This window comes from Macaca mulatta, chromosome X (assembly GCF_049350105.2).
Source record: "Macaca mulatta isolate MMU2019108-1 chromosome X, T2T-MMU8v2.0, whole genome shotgun sequence".
Lineage (NCBI taxonomy): Eukaryota > Metazoa > Chordata > Mammalia > Primates > Cercopithecidae > Macaca > Macaca mulatta.
Genome location: NC_133426.1, coordinates 99,090,774 through 99,107,285, shown reverse-complemented (window position 1 = coordinate 99,107,285; position 16,512 = coordinate 99,090,774).

Genomic DNA, 16,512 nt, shown 5'->3' with positions numbered 1-16,512 from the left:
CCATATGGAATAATTTCACAGGTTTGGGGCACACCAGCTGTTTTCATTTAGCCTATTTTGGCAGACACACATTGTAAATAATCAATCATAATTCCACATTTTTAGAAGCCATACTATTAGTAGGTCTTATCATCCAAAATCTATAAATAAATGAGAACAATGGTTTCTGTAGCGTCTATGCACATTTCCTCCAGGAAATTCCTAGAGCTACCTACAGGGCCAAAAGTAGCTTAGAATTAAGTTACATTGTTTACATATTATTGCTTGAAAAAACAGTAGAAGCAACCACAGATCAGAATTGCTAAAATAACTAACCATATATACGATATTTACTTCATTCCAGACACTGTTTTAAACGTGCTACATAACTAATTTCATCCTTAAAACAAGACTGTGAAATAAAATCTATGACTATCCCCAGTTTACACTTGAGAGTTCTAAAGCATTCAAAGGATAAATATATTGTTCAAGATCAAAAACCCAATTAATGATTAGAGTCATTACTAGAAGCCAGAAATTCTGCTTTGAGAGTCTCCATTGTTGACCTTTATGCTGCAATGTTGGAAATTAAAATACTGATGAATGATAGTAAACAGAAACACAAAAGTATCAGCAACAAGACTCACCACTCTAGGAGCAGTTTACACAATGCAAAAAACCTCTAAGGGTTGCATTGTGTTAGCACGTGGGAATAATAATAACATGGAAATGATAATAGAGGTAACAATAACAGTGGTTTCTTGAGCAACAACTATACATCAGATGTTTTCACGGTGCGTTTTATCTGATTAATCCTCATAATTCCCAACTTAGGTTAATATCCTGCTTTTGAACCTATGACTATCTGACTTCCAAAGACAATATGACTTCTAATAGATAATACTGACCAGTGAAACAATTGCTTTACATTAGGATGGCTATGGATTTCCAAAAAAAAGTTATTTCATACTGTTAATGAAGACAGGATATCCATAAATGCAGTTTACATATTGTTTTTCTAAAATACTGAAAACCTAATTTAATCTAATTTAATTGAACAGATATTTGCTTGTTGAATTAAGCAACATATACAGACGGTCCCTGACTTAATGATGGTTCAATTTGAGATTTTTTGACTTTATAGTAGTGTGAAAACAATACACATTTAGTAGAAATTGTACTTCAAATTTTGATTTTTTTTTTTTTTTTTTTCCTGGGCTAGCAATACGTGCTATGAAGCTCTGAAGCTCCTAGGCAGCCATGCAATCTCAAGGGTAAACAACCAATGCTCTACAGTAAACTGTGTTCTAGGTTATTTTGCCAAACTGCTGTCTAATATAAGTGTTCTGGGCATGTTTAAAGCAGACTGGGCTAAACTATGATATTTAACAGGTTAAGTGTATTAAATGCATTTGTAACTCAGGATATTTTCAACTTACAATGGATTTATAGAGACATAACCCAATAATAAACTGAGGATCATCTGTAGTTAAGACACCAAAGTAGATAGTTTAGGAGAAACAAAAATGAGTAAGCAATGACTGTTTCCACAGGTCTTATAGTATACTGAAGGCGCTAATTGCACAAAAAAAAATGCTGCATGCAAGAAGAGCATACATATTTTTGAAAGAAGTACAAAATGTCATGAAGGCACATCTAGATTTAGGATGACAGAATAAAGAGATTTCTGCATATTTATCTTCTGAGAATCACTCCAAAATAAGAGAAAAAAAAAAGGAAAATGAAAACACAAACCCCATAACTGATGAAATCAGGATGTTGCTGAAACAACATTTTTATTATATGAAGGTGGAAAGCAGACTGAGGGATTGCAACAGACTCAGCAGTGATAATAAAATCCACACACTTGTTTTCTCTGTAGAAAACAGTTCCAGAGGTGAGAAGAGAAATTGGGTAGGCTATGGATTACAAGCTTTCATCTGTACTTTTTCCATTGTCTTGCAAATTCTAGGGATAAACCTGAGCTCAAGCATATGGAATATTGTATTTTAGACATATTAAAACGTGTGGAATGACTTAATATTAAGTAAAAAGAAAACTAATTAAATGAAATGCCATTATATACCCTTTGAGTCAGCAGTAAATATTTCTTAGTTGTGTGCGTGTGTGTGTATATATATGTGTATATATATATATATGACTTTTGTATTGAACTTCAATCCACACATTTTGTGACTTTCTTGTGTAGCCAAGGAGTAAGAAGAGAAACAAACAGAAATTGAAGATTAGCTAAAATGTGGTCTAAAATTGTGTGGTTTCAATGATTCATGTGCAAACTTTTGCCGTTGTGCATAATTTTAAAATTATTATCCTTATTTTTTACAGTTTGGATGCAGTATATAAACTGAACATAATTATTTTTATTAATATTCTCTTGTTATATTCTTTAATGTATTTTGAATATTTTCTTATATGGTTAAATGTTATTGTTATATATTAAAGTATAATTTACACACAAAGATACACAGATCTTACATGTTTTGAATACTGGCAATTGTATACACCATGTAACCATCTATCACAAGAAGTTACAGAATAGTTGCGTTGCCCCGGAAAGTTCACTTGTGTCCCTTTTCACATCTACCACCTCATCTCCAACTGGGTCACTATTTTTTTATCCTTATGACCATAGGTCAGCTATGCTTGTTCTTGTATTTCACATTAATGGAATCAGACAGTGGAAACTCTTGAGGCTGGCATCTTTTACTCAGCATCAGGTTTCTAACTGTCAATATATAGCATGTTTCTCTAGGTTGTTCCTTTCAATTCATGAGTGGTATACTTTTATATGAATATGCCCCAGTCTGTTTATCCACATCTTTTTTGGACTTATGCACATAATTCATTTTTATATATTATTTTATTTCTCTTTAAGAGCAGAGAGCATTAGCATTATTGTGCATCCCAGCACCTAACCCTTCATGTTTACTTCCATATTAAGGACTACTGCATTTTCTTTTTCTTTTTCTAGCGTATAAAAATATGACTAAATAGGAAGTTTTTGAATTTGTTGTTAAAATTATCAGAATAAAATCTGTGCTATACATTTAGTTAAATCAACAAATAAAATCCAATCTCTGCTAGAAATATCTATAAACCAAACATTACATTATAATCTCCTGTATTAAAATGCATTTTGTTTTGTTTGGAAACTTGACTTTAAAATATATACCAAAATAAACTAGTGTTTTTTTTTAATTAAACAATTTTAAAATTATTATCCAATAAAATTTATTTTATTTTTCTTTTAGTGCACATTTCTATAAATTTTAAGACATATATAGATCTATGGAACTGCCACGACCATCAGAATATGAACACTTCCATCCTTCAAAAAACAAAACTACCTTATGCTCTTACTTCATGATCACACTGTATCCTCAACTCTAACCAATGGACACCACTGATCTGTTTTTCAGCACTCTAATTTTGTCATTTCAAATCTGTCTTATAAATAGAGTCATGCAACATGTAACTTTTGAAGACTGGTTTCTTTTACTCAGCCCCTTTGATATTCATCCAAATTGTTCTGTGTATCAGGGGTTAACTCCTTTTTATTGCTGTGTAGTATTCCATTGCGTGAATATAATCCAGCCTATCCATTAAGCTTATCCATTATAGGACATTTCAGTTGTTTCAGATTTTGGCTACTATGAACAATGTTTCTATAAAATGTGCTAGGAAATTGGAATGGTTATTGAAATTTTCTGATTTTCAAGTTCTTCTATAAAACAGAAAAAATGCGAGTAATACCCTTATAAGGCTGTTGAGACAATTATTAGAATGTATGTAAAACATAGTATGTATTCAAAAAATTGTAATAATTACTAGTGTAAGAAAAATAAAATGACAATGCAAAATTGCACTGCAAATAAGGTTTTCCTCATCTACTTTGGAACTGATTAAAAAAATGACACTTGTAGAACATTCCATTTATTTCTACTTTATATCATTTTATTAATGTTTCTATCAAAGAATATCAGTTTCCTTATGCTGCAGCATTAATTCATTAATTGCCCTTTCATAAAATGAACCATCTAAAAATTTGAAAAGTATGTTTTTCACACTTTTAATAATATGTTACACAAGGCACAACAGTAGTGAGAAATGTGGGATTGAATGGATTAATTCAAGATAAATTATGAAGAATTAAAATGACTTTGCAAGTTTTTGCATATAAGAAATGACAGTTACAAAGGAATAAGATTAAGCTTTGGGCTTGAGTCCTGAAGTCAGAAATGAAGGAGGAGGGATATTCAATTTTAGATATGAAATTATCAGTGGTAAAATAAGTGTAAAGTAATATTTTTAAACCATATATTATCAACTATAAAATAATATTAAAATACTTTGGGGAAAAGTAAAGAATAAATGTACATATTAGTATTTAACCACATAAGAAAAAATGTTCTAATGAGGGGTCAAGGGTCTCTAGATTTAGGAAATAAAAATATATGATATCCAATAAAATTACAGATTCAGATAAATATTTTATTTACTATATAAAATACTTTTACTGATATTTTATGGGATATACTTATACTACAAACTATTTATTTTTTATTAAAATCAAATTTAACAAAATCTTGTATTTAATCTAGAAACCTCTGATGCTTAAAAAATTTGTTGAACTCTGAGTGTCTGCAAACATTTAAGCAATATTGTTAACAAGTCTAAGATAAAGTAAGAATCAGAAAATAAAGAGAGCAGAAGAAGGGGAAAGAAAACCAATAAATTTGGAAAAATAGAAAAGGAAAAAAGAGAGACTGAGATAAATAAAGTGATATATTCATTGTAAAGATGCTAGAACATCACTAACCCGGGAAAGGCCTGTATGGGTTCCATTCAACAAATGTTAAGTAGCCATAAGATGGCTAGTATTTGGCTAATTCTCAGTTAGACTTCATAGAGCTGAGGTCCTTGTAGAGAATTGCTTATGATTCAGAAAATTTATATAACAAACTAAATAAATAAATATATACTGTAACTGTCTCAGTTTACCCATGCAGTAAATGTTTTGAGAGGTCAATGCAGAAGATGAAGAAAATGAGCAGCTGAGATGTACCTAATCTCATACAGATTTTTTTCTATTTCTGTAAAGAATGTCATTGGTATTTTGATAGAGATTGCACTGAATCTGTATATTGCTTTTGGTAGTATAGACATTTTAATAATATTGATCCTATCAATCCATGAACATGGAATATTTTTCCAATTTCTGATGCCTTTTTCAACTTCTTTCATCTGTGTTTCATATTATAGTTTTTATTAGAGGGATCTTTCACTTCTTTAATTAAGTTAATTCCTATGTATTTAATTTCATGTGTGGCTATTTTAAATGGAACTACTTTTTATTTCTTTTTCACTTTTCACTCTTGGCATATAGAAATGCTACTGAATTTTGTACGTTGATTTTATATTTTACAAATTTACTGAATATATCAGTCCTAATAGTTTTCTTCTGTAGTCTTTAGATTTTTCCAAATATACAATCATCATCTGCAAACAAGAATAATTTGACTTCTTTCTTTCTAATTTGGAAGACTCTTATATCTTTATTTTTCTGATGGTTCTAGCTAGGACTTCCAGCACTGTGTTGAGTAATAATTGTGAAACTGTTTATCCTTGTTGTGGTCCATATCTTAGAGGAAAGGCTTTCATTTTTCCCCATTTTGTAGAATACTACCTATGGATCCAACATAAATGGCTTTTAATATGTTGAGGTATGTTCCATCTGTAATCAGTTTTCTTAGAATTTTTATGATGAAAAGATGTTGAATTTTATTAAATGCTTTTTCAGCATCAATTGAAAGAATCATATGGCTTTTGTCCTTCATTCTGTTGACATAATGTATCACATTGATTGATTTGCCTATGTTGAACCACCCTTGTATCTCAGGAATAAATCTCACTTGGTCATGATGAATGCTCTTTCTGAATTCTTCATAAATTTTAATTGTTAGTATTTTTTGAAGATTTTGCATCAATATTTATCGGAGATATTGGCCTGTAGTTTTCTTTTATGAATGTGTCTTTGTCTGGTTTTGGTATCAGGGTAATACTGACCCCTTATAATGAGTTTAGAAGTATTCCCTCCTTCCATATTTTCCAAAATAGTTTGAGTAGGATTGGTGTAAGTACTTATTTATATGTTTGGTAGAATACAGCAGTGACACCATAAGGTCCCAGGCTTTTCTTTACTGAAAGAGTTTTTATTATGGCTTTGATCTCGTTACTTGTTATTAGTCTGTTCTGGTTTTGGATTTTTCCTGTTTCAGTCTTGGCAGGTTGCATGTATCTAGGAATTTGTTCATTTCTTTTAGATTTTCCAATTTATTGGCATATAGTTGCTCATAGTACCCACTAATAATCCTTTGAATTTCTGCAGTATCAGGTATAATTTCCCCTTTTTCATTTCTTATTTTATTTGGATTCTCCCTTTTTTTTCTTAGTATGGCTAGAGGCTTGTCTTTTTGTTTAACTTTTCAGTAAACCATCTTCTTGTTTCATTATCTCTTGTATTGTTTTCTTCATTCCAATTTCCTTTATTTATGTTCTGATCTTTATTTTTTATTTTCTTCTACTAATTTTGGGTTTGGTTTGCTGTTGCTTTTCTAGTTCTTTAAGATGCGTAATTAGATTGTGTATTTGAAGTCTTTCCTCTTTTTTGGTGTAGGCACTTATGGCTAAGAAGTTTTCTCTTATTGCTACTTTCACTGTATCCCATAGGTCTTTCTATGTTGTGTCTCCATTATATTGGTTTCAAGACATTTATTGCTCATTAATGTACTTTTCTTTCTGATTGAAGCACTCCCTTTAACATTTCTAGTAGTACAGGTCTGGTGTTGGTGAAATCTCTCAGCCTTTGTTGGTCTGTGAAAGTATTTGTCCTCCATGTTTGAAGGATATTTTTGCTGGGTATATTATTCTAGAGTAAGAGGTTTTTTCATTTTTAGCACTTTAAATTTGTCATGCCACACTCTTCTTGCCTGTAAGTTTTTCAGTGAAAAGTCTAATGCCAGAGTTATTAAAGTTTCATTGTATGTTATTTGCTTCCTTTCTCTTGCTGTTTTTAGAATCCTTTTATTTTATCTTTAATCTTTGGAAGTTAGATTATTAAATACCTTTACATAGTCTTCTTTTGGTTAAATTTTCTTGGTGTTTTATAAGTTTCTTGTACTTAGCTTTTGATGTCTTCTCTTGCTGTGGGACGTTCTATGCTATTATTCACTTGAATAAACATTCTACCCATCTCTTTCTCTACCTCCTCTTTAAACCCAATAACTCTTAAATTTGTCCATTTTAGACTATTTTCTAGATTCCGAATAACATGCTTCATAGTTTTTTATTATTTTCTCTTTTGTCTCCTTAGGTCATGTACTCTCAAATGGCCTATCTTCAAGCTCACTAATTCTTTCTTCTGCTTGATCAATTCTGCTATTAAAAAGTTCTGATGCATTCTTCAGTATGCCAATTGCATTTTTCAGTTTCAGAATTTATGTTTCATTTTAATTATTTTTATTTTTGCTAAATGGATGTTATAGAATTCTGAATTTCTTCTCTGTGATATTTTGAATTTACTTCAGTTTTCTCAACACAGCTATTTTGAATTCTCTGTCTGAAAAGTCACATATCTCCTTTTCTACAGGATTGGTTCCTGGTGCCTTATTTAGTTAACCAGTTGAGGTCATGCTTTCCTGGATGCTGTTGATGCTAGCAGATGCTTTTTGGTGTCTGGTTTTTGAAGAGTTAGGTTTTTATTTGTTCTTTACTCTCTGGGCTTGTTTGTACTCCTCCTGGGGAAGGCTTTCCAGATATTTGGTAGGACTTGTGTGCTGTGATCCAAGCTTTATCAGCTTTAGAGGGCACCCGAAGCCCAGCAACATTGTGGTTTTTGCAGATTTGTAGTGGTACTACCTTGATGGTCTTGGGGAAGATCTGGGAGAATTCTCTGGTTTACAAGATAGAGACTTTTGTTTCCTTCCCTTACTTTCTCTCAAACAGAGTCTCTATCTTTGTTCTGATCCACATAAAACCGGTGGAAGAGTGACACAAGTGCCCCTGTGGCCACAACTACTATGACTACTCTGAGTTAAACCTGAAGCCAGTACAGCAGTGCGTCTCTCCCAAGGCCTGCAGTAACTACTCCCTAGCTACTGTCTATATGCTCTCAAGTCCCAGGGTCCCTACAATCAGCCAATGGCAAAGCTAGCTAGGCCTGTGTCATTCTTTTCAGTGTATTGAGTTTCCCCTGGCTCTGTGTGGGTCCACAGGTGACATCGGGGAGTCAGGGACTGGAGCCAAAAACATTAGAAGTCTGCCAGTGTTCTATTGTACTGCAGCTGCACTGGCACTCAAAAGACAAAACATACTTCTTCTCACTCTTCCATCCCCCTTTCAGAAGCAGAGGAGTCTCACTCCATAGCCACTGCCACCCTAAACCATGAGGGGTGTTGCCAGACTACCACCAATGTTCTCTTAAGGCCTAAGGTATCTTAAGTCGATTAGTAGTGAATGCTGCCTAGTCTGGGAGTCACCATTCAGGGCAGTGGCCAGCCCTCTGGCCCAGGGCATGTGCAGAAAAGACATCTAAGAGTCAAATTCTGGAATTGGCACCCCAAGAACGTAATTAGTGCTCTACTCCCCTGTGGCCGCACTAGCACTTAAGGTGCAAGGAAGTGTCATCTTTACTTTTCTCTCAGCCTTTTTCAAGCAGAAGGAATTTTGTCCTCTAGCCACCACATTTGGTAACGTGCTGAGTCTAACATGATGCCAGCAAATCTCAGAGGCTCACCCAAGGCCCAAAATGTAATATTGCTGCTGGTTATTTAGAGCCCAAGGGCCCTTCAATTAACAGGCGATGAACGCTGCCAGGACTGGGTCCTTTCTTTAAAGGCAGCAGGTTTCCTTCTGGTCCAGGGTGTGTCTAAAAATGTCTGGGAGCAAGGGCACAGAATGGGGGCCTCTTGATTCTGACCAATGCCCTGTTCTGCTGTGGCTGAGCTGGTATCCTAGATCCAAAAAAAAAAAAAAAAAAAAAAAAAAAAAGTCTTTCCCATTTTACCCTTTCCTTTATTCAAGCTGAAAGAAGGGATCTTTTTTGGAGCTGCAAGCTGTGTAGCCTGGGGTTAGGGGAGGGACTAATACCAGCACTCCCTCAGCTGCCCCAGCTGGTGTCTCAGTATGTCACATATTCCTCCAATTCCACTGTCTCTGGACCTAGGTCAGCACAAGGACTCTCCATAGTTGCAGTCCTTAAGGCTTCGACTGCCTTTCAAGGTCACTTGGAGACACAGAACACTGTAGCCCTTGGTGGCAGGGTTGGCCAAGTTTTGACTGCTGGCATCTGCAATTTCCCTTTAGCTAGGTTTGGTTGAAATGCTTCCTCAGTGGGCGGCTGTCAGCTGACTTTGGTCTGGTTTTGCTTTCTGCTCTAACAGAAAATCACTAAGTTCAATGCCTCACAATTGTTGTGCTCTCCCTTCTCCAGCACCCAGAGAAGTTCTGAGCACCACACCACTGCTCCATGGGGTTGGGGGAGGAGTCGTGTCGGTTATTCAGGACTGTATTTTCTATCTCTTTCTTGCCTCTTTCAGTAATAGGAAGTTAAACACAGGTACCATGAGGACTCACATGATATTTGGTTCTTTTGAAGGTGTTTTTCCTATGCAGATAGTTGTTACATCGGTGTCCTTGTGGGGGACTATAGATGGAGCCTTCAACTTTGCCATCTTGCTCCACCTACCCTTCAAAGTGCAATGTTTAAATGTGTGTATTTGAAGATTGCCAGGTGTCAAATCCCAGCCTCTCTGCTTGCTAGCTGCATTAGCTTGGGCTTCTCATTCTCTGGATTCTTATTTTAACCTATAAAGTGGAGATAATTGCAACCTACTCCATAGATCCATAATCAGGACTAAGCGAAATAATGCATGTGAAGTGTTCAGTATTGTCAGCTTCAATTCTTGTTAACTATTATAAATATTAATGTTATTATTATTAGACACTTTTTAGACATACGCCACGCTAGGTGTTTTACATTCCTTATCTTGTTTTAACACTGACAAGGACCTTGCCAGGGCAATATGATAATTCATTTTGACAATTAGTCCCTTTGTTTGCAAGCAAAAAGACATGGACTTTGAATAACTCAAGCAATAGAAAAATCTATCTATCTATCTATCTATCTATCTATCTATCTATCTATCTAATCTATGTATTTAACTATCTATCTATCTTCCTATGTGAATGATGTATAGTCCTCAGACTCAAAAGAAGAGCTGAATTACTAGACACAAAAGGGGCAATTCTACTGATCTACATAGCAGGTATATTATGCTGCTTCTGCTGGGAAGAATTAAATCTAACTATTTTTATTATTCCTTTTTCACTCTGCTCAAGAGAGGCTCTAATTGTTTAAGCTTGGATCTTTTTGTTGGTTTGTTTCTGAGATAAGAGTCTCACTCTGTCACCCAGGCTGGAGTGCAGTGGTGCTATGATGGCTCATTGCAGCCTTGACCTACTGGGCTCAGGTGATCATCCTGCCTCAGCCTCCAGTGTAGCTGAGACCACAGGCATGTGACACCACGCCCAACTAATTTTCTTCTTGTAGAGACGGGGATCTCACTTTGTTGCCAAGGCTGCTCTTGAACTCCTAGATTCGGCCTCATAAATTGTTGATATTATAGGCTTCAGCCACCATGCCCCGCCAAGCTTGGAATGTTTTTATCACAAAGTAACTAAAGAAAGAATGGAAAATCTGATACACTATCCCATAAAGACTGATCATGATGAGGAAAAGTAATCCTATAAAAAGAAATAAAGGTACTATTACTTGAAGAAGACAAAAAATGATGGATAGCCCAAATCAGAAATACTCTCAGTATAACACCTCTTTATTCTGGAATTCAAAAGAGTCCTTTTATGATTTCAATTTTGAAGGAGTGGGAAAAGGAATGAAGGAAGGTGACCCAACAATTGTGTGGAAGTCCAGGCTAGTCAGTGTTTCTGGTGATATGTAAAAAGCATTGTGAGAGACTTCTCTTGGGAATTCATTTTCTGAAATTCCTTATGAATTCCTGTAACATTTTCTCTGGAAGATAAAGAACTATCATCACTAGCAAAGACTTTATAAATTCGCCATTATGTTGCATACATAGAGATACCGGTGCTATAGTCTCCTCACAACATCTTAGTCTGTGCAGTCAGTAATCTTGATAAGATTTATTTCATATAAAAATTATAGATGAAGTTTCTTGTCCATTGAAGCATTAATTTCTCTACTGATCTAAAACAGAATATAATTGTTCCTGTAACTAATCATGAACCTATCACAGTTATCAATTTACTGTAAATCTGAAATACCTTCCAAAATCACTAGTGACAGCAATAGTAATAGAAATTGTCCAATGACACAAACACCTTATAATATGTTTTTAAAACTGTTGAAGGTATTAATGTATAAATATTAGACTGTTGCAGATAGAATGATGTATATGGAAACTTGGGAATTAAAATTATTTTACAGAAATTATTTTAGTTATTTCTCTTTTCTCTAGCAAGCAAAATTTTTCTTACTGAACAACTGATTTCAAGTTTAGTCATTTGCTTGAAATACCACACAGTCATTTTGACAGTAAAAAAAAATGAGAAATTGCTTTTTAAATACCTATCTCCTTTTTTTCTTTTTTGGTGTAACAACTGAAGGATGTTTTCTTCCTAAGCTATATTCTTTGATTGTTGAAACATTTTGAAGTATCGATTTTGATTCCTGGGTTTGCTTATTGCTTGACATTTCATTGCAGTGTTTTAGAATGTGTTGAGTGTCAATTACAAGAGTCAAACTCAAATATTTGAAAAGATTTATTCTAAGCCAAATATGAGTGACCATGGCCCATGACACAGCCCTCAGGAGGTCCTGAGAACATGTAACCAAGCTGGCTGAGGGGCAGCTTGGTTTTATACATTCTAGGGAGGCATGAGCCATCAATCAAATACATTTGAGAAATACACTGCTTTGGTCCAGAAAGGTGGGACAATTCAAAGCAGGGGGCTTCTAGGCTATAGGTAAATAAAAAAATTTTTTTTTGTTGACAATTGGTTGAGTTTGTTTAAATACCTGGGATTAATAGAAAGGAAATGTTAATGTTAAGATAAAAGATTGTGTAGACCAAGGTTCTTTTGAAGTCTCAGAATGGCTGCTCTTAGAAACAATAGATGACGAATATGTCTTTTTTTTTTTTTTTTTTTTTTTTGAGACAGAGTCTCACTCTGTCTCCCAGGCTGGAGCGTAGTGGCCGGATCTCAGCTCATTGCAAGCTCCGCCTCTCCGCTTTAGGCCATTCTCCTGCCTCAGCCTCCTGAGTAGCTGGGACTACAGGCGTCCGCCACCTCACCCGGCTAGTTTTTTTTTTTTTTTTTTTTTTGTATTTTTTTTAGTAGAGATGGGGTTTCACCGTGTTAGCCAGGATGGTCTCGATCTCTTGACCTCGTGATCCGCCCGTCTCGGCCTCCCAAAGTGCTGGGATTACAGGCTTGAGCCACCGCGCCCGGCCGACAAATATTTCTTGTTCAGACCTTTAAAAGTTGCTAGACTCTCAGCTAATCTTCAGGATTGGGAGGGCCTGGAATAAAAAGTTCTAACTATGTTAATAGAGATTCTTTACAGGTGCAAATTTTCTCCCACAAAGGACTGCTTTGCAGGGACATTTCAAAATATGGCAAAGAAACACGTTTTGGGGTAAAATATTTTTTATTTTCTTTTTTGTCATATAATGTTATGCCAATCCGATTGGAAAGTAAGTATAGGGTTAAATAAAACCCATATCATGAGTTTATAGTTTGTACAGCATGACTCCCAGGCTCTTTAGAGAGGAATCTGGGCAAGATAAAAAAAAAAAAAGTAGAGCTTAGTCCTCAGTGGTAGCCATTTGACATTTATGACACCAGTGCAGTATAAAGTTTTGTGACACAATCTAGTTCTAACAAACTCTAACACTACTGTAACTGTGTATGTTGCATCTGCTTGGAAAGAAATGGAAGAAATCTTTATTCATCTTTGAAGAGGGGAGAAGTTACTCTAAAGGAAAGTTTCATTATTTTGATAGTACTTACCCAAAATTGTCATAAAGGAGGAATGATTTTTTACAGCTTTAAATCAGATATAGATATTTCAATTTAAAGTGCTCTATTTATAGAAGCACTGGACCAAAGAAATATTCTTTAAATGGTAGGATGATAGGTGGCCTATTGTCAACGTGCCTGCTGCTAAAGTCCTAGTGAGGCAGAAAAATAGGGTCTGAAGGCAGGGAACATAAGGCCAATTCACTCTTCAGCTATGACAGGAAATAGTATCCTCATAGGCATAGGCCAAGTAAGTAACTTTGTACCTTTACTTCATCCTCTCCATTTACATAGGGCATGCTCAAAGTAACCAATGGAATCCGCTAGAGGGTATTTCAACTCCCAGAAATTCTGTCATGAGGTCCTTGAGCCCCTATGCTCGGGCCTGCTCCCACACCGTGAGTGTACTTTCCTTTGCAATAAATCCCTTCATTCTTCCTTGCTTTGTTTGTGTTTTTTGTCCAATTCTTTGTTCAATATGCCAAGAACCTGGACACTCTCCACCAGTGAAATATTTTGGCAAGTCAGCCAGGAGGAAAAGGTAAGCCCAAAGTTTGGGATTCATTTTTCTCCCTTTCCTTTCTGCTTCATACAGGGGAATCTGTCTCTACTTTCCTTTCCAACTCGGGACCGTTGGTGGGCAGCGCCTAAACTCAGAAGCAACTGCAAGTTTCTGTCCAGGGCCAGTGAAACTAAGTGGTTTCCATGTGGAAGAGCCTAACTGCCACCACTCAATTCACTTTTTCAATTTTTTTTTTTCCTTTCTTTCTTTTTCAGTCTTTCAGTGGCTGTTTCTTAGTGACTCCTTGGAAATTGAGGGCAACTGGCTGGGGTCACTCCCTGGTATTGCCTGAAGGCCTGTAAATGAACAGGAAGAATTGCCCTAGATTGTTTTAAAAATTCTTTTCTGGGTGTGGTCCCTGATCTCTATGTGCTGTGCACCTCGGAGCAAACTTGCATATGTTTCCGGTGACTTAAACCTTCTTTACTTATGCTAAATTCTTCCCTTCCCCTATTCAACTGGCTAAGGGCAAACGAAACCCACCCAGTCCCCAGTTCCTATCATTAAAGTTCATGGAACGGGAGGCCTGGGAAAGCATGGCCTTATCAAATTATAAGGATGCTAAAACTTGGGGGATTACACCCAGGCACCAAAGGAAAGCTCATAGTAGGCTCCGGAGGGAACACATGCAAAGTAGCACCGGTGCCCACCTAAGGTCGGAGACACCTGAAACTCTAAGATTGGACTCCAAAGGAGAATGCTCCACGTGATCCTGTGCACCTCAGCCTGCCCAAAGGGGACACTCTCTGCACAGGTCTAATATTAAGCCCTCTTTAAAATTTTCTCTCTTACTTGCAATGATGCTTGGCCCCAAAATTGTTTAGAATCTGAAGTTTATTGTCTAATCAGAAAGTGGGATGGTGTTGCGTGTGTCCAGGCTTTTGTGTTGCTGTTCTAAGCAGGAGGCCTGGTTAATGTGTGACGCCCTCCTTTGGTACTGTTTGGCCCCAGTGCTTTTTGGAGGCTGGGGAGGTTTGGCCTTTAAAAATCAAACTGCCTGCTGGGAGCGGCGTCCACACCTGTAATCCCAGCACTTTGGGAGGCTGAGGCAGGCAGATCACGAGGTCGGGAGTTTGAGACCAGCCTGACCAACATGGTGAAATTCCATCTCTACTAAAAAAATATAACAATTACCCGGGCATGGTGGCGCACGCCTGTAATCCAGCTACTTAGGAGGCGGAGGCAGGAGAATCACTTGAACCCAGGAGGCAGAGGTTGCAGTGAGCCGAGATCGCGCCACTACACTCCATCCTGGGCGAGAAAGCGAGACTCTGTCTCACAAAAAAAAAAAAAAAAAAAAAAAAAAAAAAGTCAAACTGCCAAGGAGACTGCTTTATCTGAAATTTTGGTTCACAGCCTTCATTGGATTTTATCTACTGGGGCAAAGTAAAACTGGCAAAGTATTGTATTGCTATCTCAAGGCTAAGGTCCCAAGCTGTTGGATCTTTGTTTATGTGTGTGTATACATGTTTAGACGTGCTTATTTGTATGTACACTTACTGTTATATGTTGTGTCTACCAAACTGACTTATGAGTAAATGAGCGCTCATAAATTAAGTAAATAAGTCTAAGCTATTTTCAAGTTCACATGACTTAAAGTGTAACTTTACTAAACAAGGTACCTTTAAAATTATTGGTGGAATAAAAATAGAAATGCCTTTAGAATTGTCAGCATACATTTTGTCTGAATTTTATGTTTGTCTTTGCTAGATATTTTAAAATGTCATTGTTAATTCAAGCTGGGAGCTGCTTGGGGCAAGCCTGCCTCCCATTCTATTCAAAGTCTCACTGAGATAAGTGCGGATCTGATTACTTCCTTTGGAAAGGCTAATCAGAAACTCAAAAGAATGCAACTTTTTGTCTTCCAACTACCTGAATCTGAAAGCCCCTAATCCCCCAACCTGCCTCAAGTTCTCCTGCCTTTCCAGACCAATGCGATGATGCCGGTTGATGGCTCCTGTCACCCTTGTTAAAAGTAAAAATTAAGTACAGTGAATGGGATAAATGTTTTAGATAAACTTTTTGTGTAAATTAAAGTCTTAAAGTTATTTTAATGCTCATTTAATATTTGGGTTATTTCCAATTAAGAAAGGGTTGTGATATTGGGAAATATGTTTCTAAAATTGTGGAATTGTTTTTATCTATAAATGCCCATATCTGATAGTTCAGAATTTCTTGCTTTTTAGAGTTTCACTAAAGCTTTAGGTTACCATAGATAAAAAGTTAACCGGTCATTCTGTATACAAAATGTGCCAGAAAGGTTATGTTATTAGTGGAAAAAAGAATAATTTTGTCTAATTCAGAAGTTATCTAAAAGTTAGTATAGATTACAGATTTGAAAAGGTTATTTATGAAACAATGTAGTAAGGAATCATTAAGCAGGGGAGAAAGATGTGGAAAAAAGTTTCAATAATAAAATATTTCTTAAAACCTGATAGAGAATTGAAGACATTTGGCTAATTAACAGTTTCATAGTTAAAGCTCTTAGTCTTGATTAAAATTAAATAAGAAGAATTGCAAAGAAATGCATCGGCAGTTTGGCTATTCCTTTTTTATATAGTTAAGCATGAAGCTGGATTTAATGTGGAGCCAAATTTCACATCCATGCTAGCATTGCTTCACACTATGTTTACTGTGTTGCATGGATAGCGCTGGCACTGGAGTACTGATCAATCATGTGTCTAAAGTAAATTTATTGATTGCAAAAGATGTATGATAATGTTAGTGAGCTTAAGGATACTGAATTGTGTATCAAGAACAAAATATTCATTATGTGGGTGTGTTTTGGCCCTAAGTAACACTGTAGCCTCCAGGGTAAATTAAGTGGGAAA